This window comes from Drosophila serrata, unplaced genomic scaffold, assembly GCF_035046125.1.
Source record: "Drosophila serrata isolate PLE 108 unplaced genomic scaffold, ASM3504612v1 contig_217, whole genome shotgun sequence".
Lineage (NCBI taxonomy): Eukaryota > Metazoa > Arthropoda > Insecta > Diptera > Drosophilidae > Drosophila > Drosophila serrata.
Genome location: NW_028257115.1, coordinates 505352 through 520490, shown reverse-complemented (window position 1 = coordinate 520490; position 15139 = coordinate 505352). Strand labels below are relative to the sequence as shown.

General features: G+C 32.7%; 1 protein-coding gene across 8 annotated transcripts in view; it reads left to right on the top strand.

Annotated features, from left to right (window-relative positions):
- Positions 1-15139, top strand: part of bbg (PDZ domain-containing protein big bang) — a 120301-nt gene that overhangs the window by 95800 nt on the left and 9362 nt on the right. Inside the window, exons 1-2 of one of the 8 annotated variants that reach the window (XM_020954105.2) lie at positions 9059-9177; positions 9589-9841. The exons of 6 other annotated variants lie outside the window; for them this stretch is intronic. The gene's annotated coding sequence lies outside the window, so the exon portion shown is untranslated. Of the gene's footprint in view, positions 1-9058; positions 9178-9588; positions 9846-15139 lie in introns of those variants that run through there. One more of the 8 variants, XM_020954104.2, reaches the window with a different exon arrangement.

Sequence of the window (15139 nt, the reverse complement as noted above, 5' to 3'; positions counted from 1 at the left end):
CAATTTCATGTGCAAAGCAAAATTGTCGAAATGGCTTAATTAATTTGACCAATTTTTTGTCGTGTTTTATGTGTTATTTTTGTTGTTGTCTCTTTTTAAGTTGGTCAATTGCCCAATCCCAAAATGAGGCCCAAGCCCAGTTAACAGGGGGGAAAAAAACCCAAAACAAACCTCGACAAGCCCTCAGATAAACGCCCACCAGCAGCCTCACTTCCCTCTGTTCCTCAGATATATAAGATATATATATATAAGATTTATATATATTTACCTGCCTCGATTTGGTGCGACTAACTCACGCCTACGATTTTACAGCTTTCGGGTTGTTGTCTCGACTTAATTTGATAAGATTTATTTCGATCTGCTTGGTGAGTGGAGGAAAAGGCCAAGAAAAACCAGCGAACATCGAACATTGAGAAATGTTTTTTGCCCTCAATAAATTGTAGGAGGAATCGGAGTGTGCAGAGAAAGAAAATTAGGTTATTATATAAATATATATTTATATATATATTCCTTAAATTTATTAAGAATTCTGAGTCCTTATAGCAGCAACTTCATCTTCTATATATTTCCAGGCAGTTTCAGTTTTTAATGTTCTATATAGTATTCCTTATTTTCCTGCTCAAACACTTAGCCCTTTTTTAATGTATTTATTTTCCATTTTCTTAATTAAATTTCTTTTTCAAAACCTATATACAAAAATGTATGAGTTTTATTATAAAATAATTCAAATATTATAGTCAGCATAAAGATTCTTATTCCGTAATTTGTTTAGTAGTTATATATTATCTTTACTTATTTATTACCATTACATTAATGATATTTCTTATTTAAAAAATGTTAATAAGAAGTAATGCTCTGACAGAACACTTTTATATATTTATACCAAGCGAAATTCTTATTAAAAAAACCATTAATGAATAATTCTACAGTACATAAATATATATTTATAAATATATGAAAATAAAGTACCATTTCGCTTAGATACATTTGTATCTTTTGAACTTTAAAAAGAGGCTCTCAGGGATTCGATTATTTTTATTTTACTCTACACTACTTCTACTAGCTCACCAATATTTTTCCCAGTGTCTTCCCAACATCGTAGCTAACATTTAAAAAACAGTTGAAATAGAAATGTAAACGTTTGTCTGATAAATGGCCTAAACGGGCCTTGTTTCGCCGCGTTCTCACTGAACACTCGAGCGACTTGAAAGTCAAGAGAGTGTGGGTGATCTTTATGTTGTGTTTGTTTTTATATTGTTTTTTGTTTTTTGTTTTTTGCCCGTTGGTGGGTGTATCTATTGGCTACTGATTGGATTGGATTGGTTTTGTATTGGATAGCTACCGATGAGATCTCAAAAAAAAGGAAGGGGGTAAAAGTAAAGTGCATTTAAATAAAGGTTATTCCGAGTTTTTTAAAGTGCCTACATATCTGAGAAAGATATGGTTTCAATTGCAAAGTGCTTTTTGTTTAATAATCTGATCGGAAAAAACTATATAAATTTAAAGGAATGGGAACCGGAAAAGGTTTGAGTTAAGAAAACAGGAATTTGAAGCGTTTAAATTGTAATTTGCTAAGTTATACTTAATAAATTTGTATAAAATTATTGCTAATTGTTGGGTTTATAATTTATTTAGTTTTTATCCTTATTATAATTTAAATTTTCATTATTAAATTCCCACAATAATCGGCTCTCATTCGGTTCTTCCATCAAATTGTCAAACGTGAAAGTTTGTACCTTGTTCCTTTTTTTCGGCCTGTTTTGCTGGCTTTTCCTAGAGTTTTCCTTTTGTTTTTGTTTAGCCACCCGCCTTGTAAATTTTTGTACATTTTGTAAATGTTTCTTTTTGGTTTGACCCTCTCCCCCGCTTACCCTTCCTCCTTCCCCCCTGCTGGTTCAAAAGTTCATTGTCAAGTCTAATAAAATGTTCAAATGACACGTTAAGTGTCAGCAGCTACAAGAGATTTCCCTCTGGCTCTGGTTCCCTTTTTGCATTTGCACTTTGTTTCAAAGACCGCCGCGAGTAGCAGCGATCAGCTTAAATAAAAGGGGGGAAAGGGGATTGGGGGAAAACTGCAGGAAAACTGGGGAAAACTGGCGAAAAAAATACCATTTACCGCTCTATCTGTGCCGCCCTCTCGCTCTGTTCCCTTTTTGTCAAATGATGATAAGCCTCAGTGAAAATGTTTCGGCATTAGCATCCTTCCACTGCTCAGGCACTGAGAAAAATTGGAGGAAATTTATAAAATATTTTAAAAATATTATTTAGAGTTATATAGTTAAAAAGGTAACAAAAATAAGGATAAAGTGAAAGGTTAGAATATTATACTTTCATTGTCTTCATTTTGATACTGCCTCATAGGTATATTTTTAAACATAGTTTTATAAGTAATACTTGAATATAATATTTATTAAATTTAAATATAAAAATCCTATTTTTTCGACTGCATTTTCATTTTCTTTTCGAGTGACATGAAGAGACCTTCAAGAGGGCTACCAATTTTTCCCATTTTCCAACCATTTTTCATCATTGTAACAGGATTCGCAGCATTCGAAATTCGACATCTTAGTGAATTATGTAGTTTTTTATGTGATAAATTCAATTTATGGAAGTTTATGTGTGAATACTCTGAGTAAGTGCACTTTAGTTGGCGCTTAGAAATTAGACAAAAATATAATTTATGAGCATTCAAAAAAGGGCCGGAAAAAATGCCGCAGAGCTCTGTGTGTGGCTTCCCTTCGGTTTTTTTTTATTTAAATGCAAATTACAGATTTTATTACTTTTGTGGAGTATCAGTCACCTTTTCGCACCTTTAATCACGATTTCCGCTGAGTGACAAGTAAATACATATAAAATTTATGTATTTTGCATTGCATTTGCATTTATTTAAGTGAGAGGAAATTTAAATGATGTGGCAATCGGTTGCAACTAAAAGTGTGATTAAAAATAAGCTAGAAAACCTTGGTTTAAATACTTAATTTTCTGGTATAATTATTATATATTAAAGTAGTCATACAGTCTGCTTAAATAGTACTGAAAAATCATAAAGCTATTGGTAAATATTTCTAATTAAATTAAGCCTAAGCTTCTCTTCTGAAAAATAACCCAAAAGTAAGCCCCTTCTCAATAATTACCTCAAATCACCACCTTTGAAATATCATACACAAACTTTAATCGGTTTCAATTTTGACATTAACCCTGACTGAATGTCAATTAAATTTCATCATAAAACCCGATGACAAATCCGCTCCCAAGGTCGCTGAAAAAAACCGAATCGAACTCGTGAACGATAACAATCCATTGATAAAATGCCAGAGTTATCTCTGTACAACTTCCACTTGTGACTTACAAGCTCATTTGTCACCAAAGAGTTCCCAAAGTATCTGTATCTGGCGAATGTATCTTTGCATTGCCAGCGACCTTGCCAAGTGAAACGGCAAAAGCAATCAGCTGCCATGAAATGTGTGTTACAAATTGGCAAAACAACAAGTAACAAATAATACAAAAACAATCTTGCTTAATAATATAAAAATTAAAAACATGGTGAAGGAATTTTTTAATTTAGATAATTGAAAAGCGAAACGAAGAAAAAGAAATTCGCAGATTTAGAACTCAATTATTTATAAAGCATTTGTTGTCAATGGTTTAATCACTGTCAGATACGTCAGAGATTTTAAATATTCATACTGATTTCCTCTTTAAGTGATGAACAAATTAACCAATGTTTGCTATTATTTTTAATAATTTAATGAATCATTTTCATGCAATTTCTGTGGTTTAAATTGTGGCTATTTTATTAATAAAGTAATTGTGTGTTGTGTTGGTTTTTTTCTTCTTATTACTCTTTGATTGATAAATATTTGATTAACATAATTTGTTGCTATGAAAAATGCGTGCATGAGGGAAACAAAATTTCTGAAGCGGAAAATATTTGTGTGTTTTTTTTCCACTCGTTAACAAGCCGTGTTGTGTATAGATTAAAATTGTTCAATTTAAACATGTTATTTATTAATAGTGCCAATTTGTGCAGCCAGATTATTTCACACGATATTTAGTTGGTGGCCAAACCCGAAACTGCGTCAATTTCCAATTGAAATGGAATCCAATCTCGGCACTCAACAAAATGTCAAATGCATCAAAATCAAATCTCAAGAAACACGATCAGACTAATTAAAGAAAAGGAAATAAAGCAAGTCGACAAAGTCAAATTAATTAAAAACAAAAATACAATCAAATACAAATGCCACTTGTTGGCCAAAAAGGTCCCCTTGGCTAAAACGAAATACAAAAGAAATCCGAAAATAAACCCAGCCCAAAATTGAGGGCCCAATCTACAGATGTTTTAGGTGTGTCCTAGCCATGTGCCACGCCCCATTATATTTTTTTGTTTTAGCCCCAAATCCAATCCGCAATCCAGTTTGTTTCTTTTTTTGTTTACTTTCTAATACATGATAGCCGGGGCCAGAATCAAAGCCATGTGAACTTGGTCAATTTGCTGTCGGCAACTATTAAAGGTCAGATGCAGCTAAATAAATAAATTTAATACTCCATTTAATCTGGCTTAAATAATATCGAAAATAATAAAACTTTATGCTGAAATAAATACAATTAAATTTGCTATTTTAAAGTCTGGCCAAGCAAATAATTTTAGCCATAAAATCATCCTCTTACCTGATTTTCTATTCAAAGACCATAACAAACCTCAAGCTAAACTTCAAGCACCCTTTTCTAGGGTACAATTATTACTAAAGTAATTTATGTTTATTGTTTATTATTCAGCCAATATTGTTTTTATTGTGTTCGTATTCCTTTGGGCTGAGGATTGGGCTGAAATTGAATTTAATTATATGTAATGGTGATTTTTTCTTTTTTTTTGCTGCAACTGATTGAAATTTATATTCAGCCTTTGTCCGCGGAAATTTATTAATATTTCTATGACTTTAATGTCTCTTTTTGCGTGGCCCAAGATCCTCGTAAACCTTGCGGATTTAATGGTACAACGATTTTTAGTGTTTTTCAATTGATGTTTATGGATCTATTGCGGCTTGTTTATGTTTATTACAGAAGATTATCAATAAAAGAGGCTAGAGTCTAGTTAACCCACAAACGCATAACTCCCACAGCCAAAAAAAGATAAACTCCACACTCTTAATGAGCTCGAAATATATATAAATATAGAGTTTTCTTTGTGATTGTCCGCATTTGAAATTCCGTATTTGGGTTTGTTTTATTTAAATATCAAAACCATAAATTCGAATGCAACTGTCAAGTGCAGGAGCATTGTTAGTCCGGGGCCTTATGGGGTTAATGTGCTCATTGTCCGAACATTTATTTTGTTTTTCCCAAAACTCCACACTCTTGCCCTAGTTTGGTTTGAGTTTTGGGAATGAAATCAGAGTGTAAATTGAATGGAAATCACTATAAGCTAACTTTGATCAATTTTCGATAATTTCAGAATGGTTTTACCTCGAAAACCGGGAAAAGAAACCAATTTTAGGAAGCTGAAGTTGATAAATCCTTAAAGTTTGCAATTGAATTAAAGGATCGCTTTGAAAATTTATCATAACTAAGCTTTAAATTTTATTCCTTGAATTGATATTTTTATATGACAATTTTTGACTCAAATCAAACTTTTGAAAACTCATAACTAAGCCAAAAAATCATTAATTTTAATTCGGGAACCACGTTTAAGCTAGTTTTTATTAGATTAATAAATCTGCATACTCAGTTTAAAATTTAAAAAAATTACATTTTTTTTGTCAATTTTTGACAATTTTAACGAATAAAATATTTGGAAAAAAATTAAAAAATTTTATCTTCTTTCGGAGAGGCCTAAATCGATTCGGCTTTTGATGCTGATCAAGAATATATACGATTTATAGGGTCGGAAATGATTCTTTCAATGCGTTTTAAGCTTCTGACTAAAAATAAAATTCCAATGTGTCATGATCTTTGTTTTGTTACTAAAACTATTAAATAAATGTTCAGAAAATACATTTTTATAAGTATTTTTAAATACTTTTTTTATGATAGGGGTTCGATAAATTCCAAAAATTACCTTAAACTTTACTCATTTATAAATCAAAAGCATGAATATACACCAAGCTCCATCGCCACTTTTAGCCTTTAAATTTGTGACAAAACATTTTGACAAGTTTCACAAGATATTTGGCCAAACCCTCTAGTAACAATAAAAAATAACAAATGTAAATCTAAATTAAGAGAGACGGAAAGTTCCTCCTCCTTCTGCGAATGTCAAAATGATTTCTGCCTTTTCAAGTTGTGCCGCCAAAAAGCAAACTTTTGACGCAATTTGCATTTTATTCGCAATCAATATTGGCGCCGCAGCTTCTGAGCGGCAAACAAAAATAAAAAATAAAGGAAAATTGACGCAAGCCCCTGTGACATATTTTACAATGTTTTGCCATATTTTTTGATTGATTTGTTATTGCCAGGCGCCAGATTGAAGGGTGGGATGCCTGGAAATTGGATCCAAGGTCTACTGGGAAAGCAAAACGATATTTGTGGCAGCTGTTGTTCACACACTTGTTTCATTAGCACAAACTTATAATGGAAAGATATACGAATATACTACAAATATCATAGCATTTGGTTTCCATTTCAGTCAGTCACAAAATCAAATGAAAATCATAACTCAAAAAAATGCTAAAGATGATGCTTAATGATAAATGACAATTGGGAATTTAAGAATTCTCTAGGCGAGAAACTCTTGATTTTTTCTCATGTTCATTGCGGGATAGAAAGTTTTCCCTGGGATTTAATGATTAACCAAAAGGTCGGGTCTGTCATTATGCAATATTCTGTAGGGATCCCAAAAAAGTGAAAGTTTCCAACGCACTTTCGGTTTTTCCTAGGGAAACTCCTATTGCGGGTGAAAATGTGTTTTATACTTGTATTTTTTTTGTTGGAGACTCCCAACCGAGCATCATCTCCATCAAAGTGATCCCAAATACTCAAACAGAGATCTTTATCCAAGGGGGAAGAGAATTTTGTGTGGGTTGCTTTGAAAATCTCTGCCTGGAGATGGCTTATTAAAAATTCTAATCACAAGAGCTTGAGGTTTTTCCCCCCGTCCCCAACTTCGATTCGAGTACAATGGCCCAAAAGTCGCCGACGGTTATCGATTAATCATCAAATTAAAAATTAACAACTGCCAAAGAGAGCGTGGAGCGTGTCCAAAAACAACAACATAAAAAAAACCCCTCGAAAGGCAATTGGAGTTGTTTTTTATTCTTTATTTTACTGTGGTTCTCTTATTTTTTTGGCACTTACAGTACGTTTGGGTCAGCCAATTTAAACAATATCTAGAATTTCGTGGCTGGAGAGGGGCGAATACAAAACACAAAAAATAATAATAAAAACCACACGAACTTCGATTGGAATTAAAGGTGTTTTGTATTTTTTTTATTTTTATTTTTTTGGCAATTGTCTGTCTCGATTTTGTGGGCAGGAGACGTGTGCTATATAACTAGCTATAAGGACTGATAATTGCCAGAATTCGTGGGATTTGCCTGAACTGAAAGCGAATGAATTCGAATTCGAATTTGAATTCGAATGGTGAATGTCTGGGAGAAGCGTGGTTAAGTTTTCGCTGGCTAATCGATTTATTTTCGACCGAGTTACGTGAGGTTCTTAAAAAAAAGGCAATAATCTGTAAGAGAAGGTTTTCATCAAGGTCAGGTAAATCACATAAAACAAAACAATTCCCACAGTTTTGGAACTCAGAAGAGTTTATTTATTGGGTTTATTTTTGGTTAGATTAACTCATCTGGAAATATGACTCTCTATTTTTCTTTGTTCTATTCTTTCAAGGTTACTCCCCTTTTTCTCTATAACCCACCCATTTCCAGGGAAATTGGTGTATAGAAAACAAAACAATTGAGTCAATTGTTACATAAACAAATATATGCACATATATGTACATTAAAGTCGTAAATTAATTTAAATATGGCAAATAATTTCCTTTGATTGTTTCAACAATTTTGTCTGTCTTCATAAATAAACCTTTTGAAGAGCCGCCTGGAACTCAGATCAAAGTTTAATTTCTCAAGAACAGAAATCATATTTAAAGAGTTTATTATTACTACTTTTTTGTTCCCTATATTCAAGAATTCATTTTTAATCATTTTTATAACAGACTTTATTTAATACATTTCTTTTCTTGAGAAGTTAAAACAACCAAGCGTATTAAAACTTTACCAATTTTATTTACCACATTAAGATGAACACTTAGTATTCATTTTTAAATATGAAGAATTCATTTGATAATTTCATTACAAATTATTTCTTTAATTCTGACAACTAATATTATTATTATTATTAATAAATTCTCAAATTAAGATGAGTAATTAACGAGTATATTATTATTAAGTGTTAATTTGAAGAATTCTTTCTTTAATTTCTTTAATTCTTACAATTAAAATTATTAAAACAATGATTTACCAAATTATGATAAGGTAATTAACGAGTTTATTAGCATTCATTTATAAATATCAGAAATATTATATTATATAAATGTAATAACAGTTTCTTATATTTGAATAAGTACAAAATATTAAAACATTATTAATGATTTATCAAAACTAAGATGAGTAATTATCCCCAAGAAGAAATATAAAATTCCTGATCTAATGTGCATCTTTATTTTCCATGTGTATCATCTTACACTACTCCCAGCATCTCTCTCTCTCCCCCATTCAAATTAATTAAATCAGATTCTTTTTCCAAAATTTCTTATCACAAATTTGTCATCAGCTTGTAAACAGGCGAAGATGATGATGATGATGATGAAGACGCTCTGCCACATGCTGATCATAATGAAGTTTAACCATTGATATCGATCGCTCGACGCTCCAAACAATTAAAGCGTAGAAAGAGAGGGAGCGAGAGCAAGAGAGGGAGAGCCACCAGAAGAATTGCATGGGGAGAGGGCTGGCAAGCAGCCGAGCTACTCTTCGGCTCCGAAGAAACCACAAGCAGAGAGCCGAAGACAAGCCGAAGCTGAGCCATAGCTTGGGCCACGTCTCCGGCTTGAGCTTGCGATCAGTTCGCTTTCAGCGGTCGTCGGGCGCACAACGTTCTCAGCTCCGAAGCAGCTTTCAGATGCAAGTCCGATCCCACGCCTTCATCAAGTTTCGTTTCATCGCTGACCGTGAAGTGAGTTTCGTTCTGTTCGTAATTGTTGTGCGGTGCATATATGTACATATATCTGTACAATATTTTATTTTGGCCAAGTTCATTCACATTGCGCCATAATTAATGTAAACGTAACGCTTCGCGTTGAAATCGAATTCGAACGTTTGAAAAATTAATTGCAATTTGCAAACTGTTTATTTTTTTACATCGTACATTTTTTTGATTTCTGATTTCCATTTTCGGGCATTTCCGTTTCACTTTTGAGCGCGCATTCGAGCGCAACAATTAATTGCAGGCAATGCAAATTGTCCGTGATTGTTTATGATTGCCAGTTTGGCAACAAGAGAGCCCCGCAAAAACAAAAAGTGAAATTTCCCTCAAAATAATAATAAATTATAAAACAAACAAATTAACATAACAAAATTTTTGCAGCTTATGGCAACAAATTGAAAAACCGTTAAATGACAACGTAAGCCGATTTTCATCAAGAAAAAAAGCAAACAAACAAACAAATAATTATAAATAACGATACAGCAAAATTACCCAACGAGTGCAAAAAACAAAAAACAGAAAGCAAAGCAAACTGTTTAAATATTTTAACAAAAAGAATAAAATTCTGAATTATGTCTGCGGAATCGATGCAAAAACGAAAGTGCTCGAAGCGGATCAGCGGTTAGAGAGAAAGGCAAGTAAGCGAGTGAAGAGAAATGAGAGTTGGGAATTCTACCGGGGAATTCCATTGGTGAAAGATCGATGTTCCAGTGGAAATAATTCAGGAAGTTCTTTATCATTTGATCGGAGGTTAATGAATAATGATGCCCAATGGAAAATGCTTAAGTGAAATGAGCTAAAGAATGGAGAGTGAATGGGTATTTTAGAGGGAATCTTTATTTAAAAAGAGTATGAGGGGATTTATGGTTCCATTAAAATATTTGTTATATATTAAGGAATATATTCTATATTCCGACTGAAGTTTTAAGTAATTTAGTAATAATATCTTGGAAGAAGAGTGAACTACATTTTAATTATTTTGAACTTTATACAATTATATTTAAATTTGAACACAATAAAATATAATACCAGAACATATAGAATTTAAAGAGAAGCTAAACAATAATAATCAAGTACAATTTAAAAATAAAAAGTCTTAATTACTAAATCTTTTTAAATATTTCCATTTTATCAAAATTAAATATTTTAATCCAATTCAATAAGTTTTATTTCCACTACGAATAAATTTGTTTATATACAATCTCGTTGAAGAAGTACATTTTAAAAGTAAATTCCTGGATTTTCCCTAGTTTTTCTACACTTTCCATACCAACATTTGATTGTATCCGATGGTTACACATTAGATTGTCGCCGGTCTCTTTAGTCAAATTGCATTTTCTTTCACTAATTTCGCTGCAATTGAAGTTTTCCCTTGGATCACTGGGCTTATATTCCCCCGCCCCCCTTTATTTTCATTTCATTGTTGTGCGAAAAACGATTTCCCTTTATGTGAAAAGGTGACTTTTACACCGATATCCCCCCTTATTCCTCATCAACGGCAACCCACTAACTTGGTTTCTACTCCAATTTACTTTGTTAGCGAGCGTGATGATGACAAATACAACCTTTCACACTTAGCCCAGTCAAGACAAATGCACTGGGAGAAAGGGAAATATATTTAAAATAAAATATATTTTATTAGTTATTATAGATAAAAATTCATTTTTATAGAAGATATAACATTATTTTAAATATAAAACCATTTGTTGATGGGTTATCTTAAAGATTATTCAAGACAATTTCTCCTGCTTTGTTTATGGACTTATTATATATGCAAATTATATATTTTTCTCCCTCTGTAAACCTTTAAGTGAGGCTTGTAAATTCGCCCTGTCATTCCCCAGTGATCTCTTGGCCATTTCCCCCTCACCTTTTCCTGCTCATTTGTGACACATTTCCCTCAGCAGCGGCCAGTAAAAGTTCTCCAAGACGCGATTTGTATGCCATGGACAAACATTTTGGCCAAGATATTCGAACTACTTTCGTTAAACGTTAACCTGGCTAGGAGAGAGAGAGAGGGGGGGTATTAACATAAATATTTGATGCAATTTTCCACTGAATTTGCTGTGTCAAATGCACCATAAACACTCAACTGAAACTCACCTACTTGGCTGTCTGTCATCGTTTGCCAGCTTTCATTCAATTTTTTTACATAAACTGACAGGCAAGAGGGGGGTCTCCACCACTCTTTTTTAAATGCAACTCCAGCATTTCGGGCAATAAAATAAAAAATAAAATAAAAATGATTTTAAAGCGTAAAAGAGGCCGCTGCCGAATAGTTGAAATTCGCTTGAAACAAAAATTTTGCTTTGGTTTTTTGTGACAAGAATTTGCAAATGTCAACGAAAATTGCGAATTTCGCATTAAAGAGAATTTGCCAAATACCAAAAAATACAAAAAAGCCCCAAAAAGCGAACCAATTGAGATTGTTTTATAAGGTTTACTTGAATTTATTTTATTTTCTTGTGATTTTTTTTTTGCTGTTTCTTATACAACTTTTGCATTTCTTTTCTGGGGCAGTTTTGTGTCTGGCATTTTTAAAGAGTTTCAAAAGCAAAACGGATCCGTAACGGAATTGGGAATCGGTATCACATCAAAGTCGGGACATGATATGGTCTCAGATAAATATAATTTAGGTTGAAAATATGTGGAAAATGTGGAAGGGTTTTATCAGAAATATTACTTTTCAGAAATGATTCTTAACTGAGAATCAGATTTATGAGGAGTAATGTTCAATAACTAAATAGGAATTATTATATATAATATAGTATTATTTAATATATTATATTCTTTTATTGAAAACATGTTTCTTAATGTCTGTTTGCTTGTAATAAAATCTTATAGACTTCCTGACTTAATTCCTATATATTTACCTTGGCCTTAATTGCATTTAAACATTTATTATTTATTTTCATTTATTAACAATATATTTTTACTTCCCCTTTTCCCTTGAATTGAAGTTCTCAAATTTTCAACTTGATTTCCCGTTTAAACCATTAAGCATATTGAATTGCCATCGGATCTTTCCACTTGTTATCGTTCTTTTCGTGGACAGTGTGTGTGTTTTGCCTTCGAATGTAACACTTGTCGGTCTGTACTCAGTGACTGACACTCTTGGTATCCATCAGATACATTTACAAGCTCGGTATTTCCATTACTTCCCCCTTCACGTTAATGACAACTCTGCTTTTTTTTCGTATTTTTATGGCGCGACAAGAAACGAATTCAAAGGCTGACACTTGAATAAATCGAAATGTATATAAACATATATATATTTCGGACACCTGTCGACACATTCTATATCATTTGCCAATAAAAAGAGAAGCAGCATTGTTAATATTTATTTTTATTTACGGCTAAAATCGATTTCTGACTCAATTATAGATTTTGTTGTTTCCAGATCCCTTTCGTAAAGAAGCTCATCGAGATATTTACCGCTTGATTACCTAATTGATATTGTTATGGTGTCATAATCATTATCAGACTTTTCGTTAGATAAAGCACAATTTATTGCCTGGGATCATTGAGTTTCGACTGTCATCGCTGCATATATAGAAAACTATATATAGAGGCAGAGGCACTGAAGATTTCTCCACTAATTAGACCATAAAGGAACCCCCGAATGATTCAGATAAAACCACAACAAAGGTCACGCTTTAATTGATAAGAAAACAATGCATAGGTCTTCGCTTCTAGTTCGTTACTTTTTTCGAACATTTTCTGCTCACTCGCTTGGAAATCCTCAGAGTTGAGCTTCAGGTGACGGGGCCCTGCCCCGATAAAGATCGCACCCCAGAAACAAAAAAAAAAGCCGGAGGAGACCCAGACAGACAGACAGGTGGCAGGGGTTCTCGAGTGCAATGCCGCAAAGGAAGCCCAAAGAAAGATACAGATACAAATACAGATACAGATACAGGGGCACAGAAACAGAACCAGAAAACAGAAACACTTTTAATAGTTTTGAACCTTTTGTGTGCCTCCGCCTGGGCTGCCACTTAAAATGTGCAACGGAGCGTGCCTTTCTCTTGGGGCACAGAAAGTAATTAACCCATGTTGGCCATTCTTCACTCGAGTGTCTGTGAGTGTGTGCAAAACATTTAATTGTGCCGATTGCATTGCCATCATATCTGAAATGCCAAAACATACACAAATTAACTCGACTTCGACTCGATTCCCAGTTCCAGTTCCATTCCAAGATCAAAGTTCTTTCCGCCGCTACAGTTCTTGACATATTCAAAGCATTTTCTACCGGGGTTATTAAAACTACCAACTCATCATCATCATGATCATGATCATAAAAAACACACAGAGTCCCTATGTAGAGAGAGATCCACAAATGTCACACTCGAAAAATTAAAGCAGAAAATATAAAACAAACAAAAAAAGAAGACCCAGTAATCTCCACTGAAGCCAATTAGTTGTTTCCGTAATTTCTTGGTATTATTTTAATTAGCTTGGGCTTTATTTTTTTTTCTTTTTTGCCTTTTTTGGTTTTATTTAAATTACTTTTTAACAGCTTTAAGATTTATTTGCCTATATATGTACACACAAAATGAAGCAAAGCTTTAGAGGTCCATTTGGAGGGAATGCATTTTTTCGTTAGACTAGTGATTGTATAATTTTCCAAGAAATTACGTATTTAAGTGTAGGGGGAAGGCAAGTTAGTTTCTTAGAAATTTATAAGCCCGGATACCTTTTTTTATAAGTTTAAAAAATGATTTTTAGTTGCCATTTTAATGGCAGTGAAAAACTAGAAAGGAAAGGAAGCTAACTTATCGTGCCGAAATGTATATATAAATAATAAAAAACATTTTTTTTTTAAATTTTCCTATCGTTCCTATGGCAGCTCTATATATGTATATATATAGTCCACCAATCGCCATACTCCGACTTATATACTACTAAAATTTTATAGAAGAATAACTCCATAGTTTTATTGCAATTTGTTCCAAAACAATTATGGCACATGTGTCATATGATTCTCAACTGGTTCTAACATCCTCGAAACGAAGTGACTTCTACCAGCCAAGTCTCGGATATGTGTTGTGTTACAAAAGTTGCAAGTCATTGTGTTCTAGTGTTCAAAGTTAGTAACTGATCATACATACATACTGATCATAGATAGTTACTGTTCAGAGTTTCATCATAGTTATTTAATGATCATAGTTACCTAATGTTTATAGATACTTTTTGATCATAGTTAATAACTGATCATATCTACTTACTGTTGAAAGATACTTACTGATAATAATAATAATTTACAAGGAAACTGATATAATAAATATTTTAAATCAAGGCATACCTTTTGTATATTTTATTAAATTTCCCTAGAATATTTCCTGCTCTTTCTACAACCTGATCATAAACATTACCTTTCGTGCCATTAACTTTTTTCCATTATTTTCTCTAAGCCCTGTCTTGCATAAATTGTTCTTCCATGCACAAGGAAGGCATTCATATATTTTGTACACAAATCTGAAATATAACCAACTATCAAATAATTCATAACGTTCTTTTGCCACACATTCCTTTACGCACCTGGAGGTCTTCGTTGGTGAAATGAGGATACAACAACAATAACACCAACAACAACAACAACAACAAACACCACAAAACACAACAGCAATAACAACAAGGAAAAATGCGTTTAAGTCAAGTTTGCCGCGAGCTTCTCGAAAAAGAGTCGCCGCCGGCTTTAAGTGTGTTATGTGTGTTAGGTACAGTAAAGAATACATAGAGAGAAAAATCTTTAAAAAATAAATAAGATATAGTACAAATAATACTAAGTATAAAACATATATTTTTGGGGGGAAAGATACTAGAAAAATGTTTGGAAAATATTTAAGGAGATTCAAAAAAAGCTCAAACAAGTGTTTGCTCTTAGAGATACCCCTAAGACGATGTAAATATTATGATTTGATATATATTTTTT